This window comes from Cryptomeria japonica, unplaced genomic scaffold (genome assembly GCF_030272615.1).
Source record: "Cryptomeria japonica unplaced genomic scaffold, Sugi_1.0 HiC_scaffold_20, whole genome shotgun sequence".
NCBI lineage: Eukaryota > Viridiplantae > Streptophyta > Pinopsida > Cupressales > Cupressaceae > Cryptomeria > Cryptomeria japonica.
In genome coordinates this window covers 559,031-567,216 of record NW_026728842.1, presented here as the reverse complement: position 1 = coordinate 567,216, position 8,186 = coordinate 559,031, and the positions used below count along the sequence as shown (strand labels likewise).

At 57.8% G+C, this 8,186-nt stretch overlaps 1 non-coding gene across 1 annotated transcript; it reads right to left on the bottom strand.

The window, feature by feature from the left end:
- Positions 1-278: 278 nt before the first annotated feature.
- On the bottom strand, positions 279-397 carry LOC131860991 (5S ribosomal RNA). Its single transcript, XR_009360074.1, has one exon. It is a non-coding gene; the product is annotated as a 5S ribosomal RNA (ribosomal RNA).
- Between the last annotated feature and the right edge of the window lie 7,789 nt (positions 398-8,186).

Genomic DNA, 8,186 nt, shown 5'->3' with positions numbered 1-8,186 from the left:
CCAACGTGCGCGACTCGACCGAGCGCGCACTGGCCGAGGTGCACACCGATTTCACCTGGGTGCGCGCGCAGCACCTCGGGCGCACCGGGGTGCGCGCACAACGCCCGGGTTGCACCGTGGCCTGTGTGCTCGGGGCGCCTCGGGTGCGCGCTCGGTGTCGCCCCGGCGCGCGCGGTAGTGCGGGCAACGCACCCCGGCCCGGCCCGGCCCCGACGAGAACGCAAACGGGCAAAAGGTTAATTCAAATAGCATTGCGACGCCCGGCGAAAAACTAAAAAAGGGTGCAACACCGGGACTTCCCGGGAGGTCACCCATCCCAGTACTACTCCGGCCCAAGCGCGCTTAACTGCGGAGTTCTGATGGGATCCGGTGCACTAACGCTGGTATGATCGCACCCGTTATGAGCTTGTCGCAGTGTGTACTTAGCAAACCGCGACCCACGTGCGAATCCACCCCGGCCACCCACCCCCGTCGAGGTGCACACCCTCCCTCGCGAAGTGCGCCCCGTTCGCCAAGTGTGAGCCCTGCCCGGGTGCACGCACCTTGCTAGGGCATCGGGTGTGCACCCGGCCCGGCCTACGTGCGTGCACCTGGACGGGGCGTCGTGTGCGTGCAGTGTCCCGTCTGCAACGCGGTGCCCACACACCACCTCGGGCGCAACGACCTGCGCTCACATGTGGGCCGAGTGCACCTTGGTGCATGTTCGGGGCGCCTCGGGTGCACGCTCGATCTTGCCCCGGTGCACCAAGGCGCTCGGTTTGCCCCGGGTGCGCACTTGGTGCAAGGTGGGCACCCAAAATAGGGATCAAGCACCAAAACACAAGTTTCGGGATGCAAAATGGGACCCAAGGACCACAAATGCGTTCCAAGACCCATGATGGGTCCACGAGAACAAAAATGTGTTCCGAGACTTAATAAACAAATATTGGGTTTTAGGAGAAGAAACATGCTCTGATGCCCAAAACGAGAATCGACCCCGAAAAGGCCACAGGCCAAAAGTGGGATGCGAGACAAAAAAAAATGGGACCCGAGGACCAAAATTGGGTTCCCAGGTCGAAGACAGGGCAACCGGACAAGAAACGACCTCTAAGGCTCGAAATGAGTCCCGACGACTAAAACTTGACAAGAAGCACCCATCAGGCACCCAACTCGACACCCATGGGATGCCGACCCACCCGGGCTTCCACCTAGCACACCTTGGCACCCACCCACCCTCACACCCAACCTCGCACCCAACTTAGCACCTTTGAACCCACATTGGCACTCACCCTGACCCTGGCACCTTGGAACCCACATTGGCACTCACCTTGACCCTGGCACCCACCTTTGCACTCACCTTGGGACCCACCCTGGCTCCCACCTCGGCACCCACCCAGACACCCACCTTGGTTCCTTGGCACCCACCTTGGATCCTTGGCACCCACCCCGACACCCACCTTGGCACGCAACTTGGCTACTTGCCACCCACCTTGGCTCCTTGAAGCCCACCCCGACAACCACCCCGTGACCTACCCTGGCTAGGGTTGGTGCACACCCACCCTGGTGCCCACCTTGGCACCCACCCTATGACCCACCTTGGCACGCACCTTAGTACCCACCCCGTTACCCACCCTAGGACCCACCCCGTGACCCACCTTGGCCAGGGTGGGTGCACCCACCCTGGTGCCCACCTTGGCACCCACCCATCCTAGCACCCAGCCTGTGACCGGGCTTGGAACCCAACCTTGCACCCGTCTTGGCCAGTGTGGGTGCGCACCCATCCTGGCACCCACGTTGTGACACACCCTTTAACCCACGCACCCTAGCACCCACGTTGGCACCCACCTTGGAACCCAACTTGGCACCCACCTCGGCACCCACCTTGACACTTGTGGACCCACCTTGCCACTCACCCTAGCATCGACCCATCCTAGCACCCACCCTGGCACCTTTGCACCCTAGCACTCACCCATCCTAGCACCTAACCTGTGACCCACCTTGACACTCACCCTCGCACCCACCTTGGAACCCAACCTAGCACCCACCCACCCTGACACCAACCCTAGCACCTACCCACCCTTGCACCCACCCTGTGACCCATCTTGGCACCCACCCATCCTACCACTCAACCTATCACCCACCTTCTCACCCACCTTGGCATCCACCTTAGCACCCACCCACACTGGCACCTTGGCACCCACCTCGGGCAAGGTGGGTGCACACCCACCCTGGCACCCAATTTAGAACCCACCGAGCATGTTACCCACCTTGGCACCCACATTGCAGCCCACCCTAGTACCCACCCTATGACCCACATTGGCATCCACACCCTAGCACCCAGGCACCTCGACACCCGCCTTGACACCCACCCTAGCACTGAACCTGTGACCCACCTTGGAACTCACCCTAGAACCCACCCACCCTGTGAACCACCTTGGCATCCACCTTAGCACCCACCCACCTTGGCACCCACTCTAGCACTCACCCATCCTAACACCCAACTTGTTACCCACCTTGGCACCCGCCCTCGCGTCCACCTTGAAACCCACCCTAGCACCCACCCACGCAGGAGCCCACCTTGGCACCCAACCTAACACCCACGCATCCTGGCACCCAACTTGTGACCCACCTTGGAACCCACCCTAGTACCCACCTTTGAACCCACTATATCACCAACCCACCTTGGCACCCACCCTATGACCCTCTTTGGAATCCACCCTAGCACGCACCCACCCTGGCACCCACCATGGAGCGCACCCTAGCACCCACCCACCTCGGCACGCACCTCAACACCCACCTTGGTGTGCGCACTGCGCCAACCTCTCAAAGACCCTATGTGGTGCGCTCCAAAGTGTACACCTTTGGTGCGCTCCAAGGTGCGCACCTTTGGTGCACACCAAAGTGTGCACCGAGGTGAGCACCAAAGTGCACTCCAGGGTGCACACCAAGGCGCGCACCTTTGGTGCGGTCAATGCAAACGAATTCGGAAGTTGGGGTCGATGTCGTAATCGCTGCTGCAGACTACACGTATGAGAATCGGACAAATAGCTTTATATAGGGGAGGTGTTGCGTTTGATGGGTCGACTCCCCTGGTTGTGTGCACTGCACCAACTTCAAAGACCCTGTCTTGTTTAAGAAGTCAAAAGTTGGGGTGGATGTCCTAATCATTGCTGCAGTCTACGCATGTATGAGAATCAGACAAATAGCTTATATAGGGGAGGTGTTGCATTCGGTGGGTTGACTCCCCTGGTTGTGCGCACTGCGCCAACCTCAAAGACCTTGTTTTCGTTTAGAAGCCGAAAGTTGGGGTCGATGTCCTAATTGCTCTTGCAGGCTACGCATGTATGAGAATCAGACAAATAGCTTATATAGGGGAGGTGTTGGGTTTGATGGGTCGACTCCCCTGGTTGTGCGCATTGCGCCAACCTCAAAGACCCTGCATTGCGGATGAAGTCGAAAGTCAGAGTTTGGTGTGCTACAAGGTGTGGTCGAAGGTGCTCACCTAGGTGTGCACCTTTGGAGCGCAGGAAAAGTGCCCTCCAAAAGTGCGCACCTTTGGAGTGCACAAAAGTGCCCTCCAAAAGTGCGCACCTTTGGAGCGCAGAAAAGTGCCCTCCAAAAAGTGCCCTCCAAAAGTGCGCACCTTTGGAGCGCAGAAAAGTGCCCTCCAAAAAGTGCCCTCCAAAAGTGCGCACCTTTGGAGCGCAGAAAAGTGCCCTCCAAAAAGTGCCCTCCAAAAGTGCGCACCTTTGGAGCGCAGAAAAGTGCCCTCCAAAAAGTGCCCTCCAAAAGTGCGCACCTTTGGAGCGCAGAAAAGTGCCCTCCAAAAAGTGCCCTCCAAAAGTGCGCACCTTTGGAGCGCAGAAAAGTGCCCTCCAAAAAGTGCCCTCCAAAAGTGCGCACCTTTGGAGCGCAGAAAAGTGCCCTCCAAAAAGTGCCCTCCAAAAGTGCGCACCTTTGGAGCGCAGAAAAGTGCCCTCCAAAAAGTGCCCTCCAAAAGTGCGCACCTTTGGAGCGCAGAAAAGTGCCCTCCAAAAAGTGCCCTCCAAAAGTGCGCACTTTTGGTGCGCACCAAAAGTGCGCACTTTTGGTGCGCACCAAGGCGCTGGTTCGGTCGTTGCAGGCGAGTTCGGAAGTTGGGGTCGATGTCCTGAGCGGAGGTGCAAACTACACAGGTGTCGGAATCGGACAAATAGCTTATATAGGGGAGGTGTATGCTTCGATGGGTCGACTCCCCAGGTTGAGCGCACCGCGCCAACCTCAAAGACCCTACGGTATGGATGAAGTCGGAAGTTGGGTCCGATGACCGATTCGATTAGTAGGTATGCTCATGAGGTCGGAATTTGGGTCCGATGACCTGCCATGTGTAGGAAGGCGAATGTTGGCACTGTGCGTTGCAAGGTGCACACCAAGGCGCTGGTGCGGTCTTTTTAGTCGAGTTCGGAAGTTGGGGTCGATGTCCTGATCGGAGGTGCAAGCTACACAGGTGTGGGAATCGGACAAATAGCTTATATAGGGGAGGTGTATGCTTCGTTGGGTCGACTCCCCGGGTTGAGCGCACCGCGCCAACCTCAAAGACCCTACGGTATGGATGAAGTCGGAAGTTGGGTCCGATGACCGATTCGATATGTAGGCATACTCGCGAGGTCGGAATTTGGGTCCGATGACCTGCCATGTTGAGGAAGGCGAATGTTGGCACTGTGCGTTGCAAGGTGCGCACCAAGGCGCTGGTTCGGTCGTTGCAGGCGAGTTCGGAAGTTGGGGTCGATGTCCTGATCGGAGGTGCAAACTACACAGGTGTGGGAATCGGACAAATAGCTTATATAGGGGAGGTGTATGCTTCGTTGGGTCGACTCCCCGGGTTGAGCGCACCGCGCCAACCTCAAAGACCCTACGGTATGGATGAAGTCGGAAGTTGGGTCCGATGACCGATTCGATATGTAGGCATACTCGCGAGGTCGGAATTTGGGTCCGATGACCTGCCATGTGCAGGAAGGCGAATGTTGGGACTGTGCGTCGCAAGGTGCGCACCAAGGCGCTGGTGCCGTCGTTGCAGTCGAGTTCGGAAGTTGGGGTCGATGTCCTGGTCAGAGGTGCAAACTACACAGGTGTGGGAATCGGACAAATAGCTTATATAGGGGAGGTGTATGCTTCGATGGGTCGACTCCCCGGGTTGAGCGCACCGCGCCAACCTCAGAGACCCTACAGTATGGATGAAGTCGGAAGTTGGGTCCGATGACCGATTCGATACGTATGCATATTCGCGAGGTCTGAATTTGTGTCCGATGACCTGCCATGCGCAGGAAGGCGGAATTTGGGTCCGATGACCGAGTTGATGGCGTGCCATGCGCAGAAAGGCGGAATTTGGGTCCGATGACCGAGTTGATGTTGATGGCCCGCCATGCATAGGAAGGCGGAATTTGGGTCCGATGACCGATTTGAAGGCGTGCCATACGCAGAAAGGCGGAGTTTGGGTCCGATGACCGAGTTGATATTGATGGCCCGCCATGCGCAGGAAGGCAGAATTTGGGTCCGATGACCTGACATACGCATGGAGTCCGACTCGGGGGCCGATGTTCGATTCGATGACTTGCATTGTGGGTAAAGTCGGAAGTTGTGGTCTTTGACCCGATTCGATGACCAGACTTCGGCTGCTTGAGAATCGGACAAATAACTTATATAGGGGAGGTAGTGTTCTCGAGCATCCTCCCCCCGTGCCCGTTTATGTCGATTGATGCTGGTGCTCTACTGGTTGGAGAGCTCGGATGCAAAAATCTTGCACCAGGATTTATCGATTGTGATGGACACGGCAAGTCTCCTGATTGCTATGCAGGAGCTCATCGTGAATCTCTATGCGGCCTTGGTATGGACTCGACCTGCGGAATGGTTCGGCAATGGTAGTCGCTCCAACACGTCCTTGCAGTGGCCACAGAGGTGATTCAACTAGAGCTCCAGTCTAGCTTTTGGGTTGCTTGGCGGACTGGTATAGCCGCGATCGAGTTCCGGCCATGAACGTTTTAGATAGCTCTTGGGCTTTCTGGGACGGAAGTCGGAAGTTTGGGCTGTTGTCCGATTTGATGACCATTCTTCGGATGTGTGAGAATCGGACAAATAACTTATATAGGGGACTGTGTTGTCTCACGCAGCCCCCTCCGTGCCCCTCTATCTCGACCGATGTTGGTGCTTGAAAGGGTTGGGATCGCTCGGATTTATAAACGTGCACCACCATTTGTCGAGTGTGAGGGACGCGGCAGGTCTCCTAAATGCTATGCGGGCGCTCTCTGAGAATCTCTATCCGGCCTCGACACAAACTAGTCTTGCTGAATGGTTTGGCACTGGTAGTCGATCTAACACGTCGTTGTTGTGGCCGCCTAGGCGATTCGATTCGAGCCCCCGTCTAGCTTTTGGGTTGCTTGGCGGATTTTGCCCTATCCGCAAGTGAGCTCGGTCCCTAAACGTTCGAGAAACCTGATTGCTATGTGCCGACTCTCTTTCTTGCGAGCCTCCATCTAGCTTTTGGGTCTCTACGGAACGGAAGTCGGAATCTGGGACCGTTGTTTGATTCGACGAGGCAGACTACGGTTGTGCGAGAATCGGACAAATAACTTATATAGGGGAGGTGTTGACTGGAGCATTCTCCCCCGTGCCCCTCTAACTCGACCAATGCTGGCGCTCGAACGGTGGTAGCGCTCGGATTTTCATTGAGCGCCAGCATTGGTCGATTTAGAGGGGCATGCGAGATTCCCGAATGCTATGCGAGGGCTCTAACGGAAATGTCTATTGGTTTCGGTATGGATGCAATTGCGAGTGGTTCGGCAAAGGTAGTCGTTCCGATGCGTCCATGTCGTGGCCAAATCGATAATTCGATTTGAGCCCTCGTATAGCATTTGGGTCTCTCGATGTGATTCCGCATTCCAGTCCCTTTGGGCACTGCTTGAGCCGCATCCCAGGGGGTTCCCTTCCCAATAATCTGCCTCGCAACCCGATTGCTATGCGGTGAGGCTCCTCGGCCGCCTCGGAACTATCTGTGTATCAGACGCATCGCGGGATAAGGGGTTGGCAACGGTAGTCGCCCCAAGCGCGTCCGATGCTTGGACCATTCCGAGGCGGCCCTGAAGCCTCTTCCGTCTAGCCGTTGGGTCCTTCTCGCCGCATCCCTCGCCTCGCACCCCGATTGCTATGCGGTGAGGCTCCTCGGCCGCCTTGGAACTATCTGTGTATCGGACGCGTCGCGGGATAAGGGGTTGTCACTGGTAGTCGCCCCAAGCGCGTCCGATGCTTGGACCATTCCGAGGCGGCCCTGAAGCCTCTTCCGTCTAGCCGTTGGGTCCTTCTCGCCGCATCCCTCGCCTCGCACCCCGATTGCTATGCGGTGAGGCTCCTCGGCCGCCTTGGAACTATCTGTGTATCGGACGCGTCGCGGGATAAGGGGTTGTCACTGGTAGTCGCCCCAAGCGCGTCCGATGCTTGGACCATTCCGAGGCGGCCCTGAAGCCTCTTCCGTCTAGCCGTTGGGTCCTTCTCGCCGCATCCCTCGCCTCGCACCCCGATTGCTATGCGGTGAGGCTCCTCGGCCGCCTTGGAACTATCTGTGTATCAGACGCGTCGCGGGATAAGGGGTTGTCACTGGTAGTCGCCCCAAGCGCGTCCGATGCTTGGACCATTCCGAGGCGGCCCTGAAGCCTCTTCCGTCTAGCCGTTGGGTCCTTCTCGCCGCATCCCTCGCCTCGCACCCCGATTGCTATGCGGTGAGGCTCCTCGGCCGCCTTGGAACTATCTGTGTATCGGACGCGTCGCGGGATAAGGGGTTGTCACTGGTAGTCGCCCCAAGCGCGTCCGATGCTTGGACCATTCCGAGGCGGCCCTGAAGCCTCTTCCGTCTAGCCGTTGGGTCCTTCTCGCCGCATCCCTCGCCTCGCACCCCGATTGCTATGCGGTGAGGCTCCTCGGCCGCCTTGGAACTATCTGTGTATCGGACGCGTCGCGGGATAAGGGGTTGTCACTGGTAGTCGCCCCAAGCGCGTCCGATGCTTGGACCATTCCGAGGCGGACCTGAAGCCTCTTCCCTCTAGCCGTTGGGGCTTTCTCGCCGCATCCCTCGCCTCGCACCCCGATTGCTATGCTGTGAGGCTCCTCGGCCGCCTCGGAACTATCTGTGTATCGGACGCATCGCGGGATAAGGGGTTGGCAGTGGTAGTCGCCCCAAG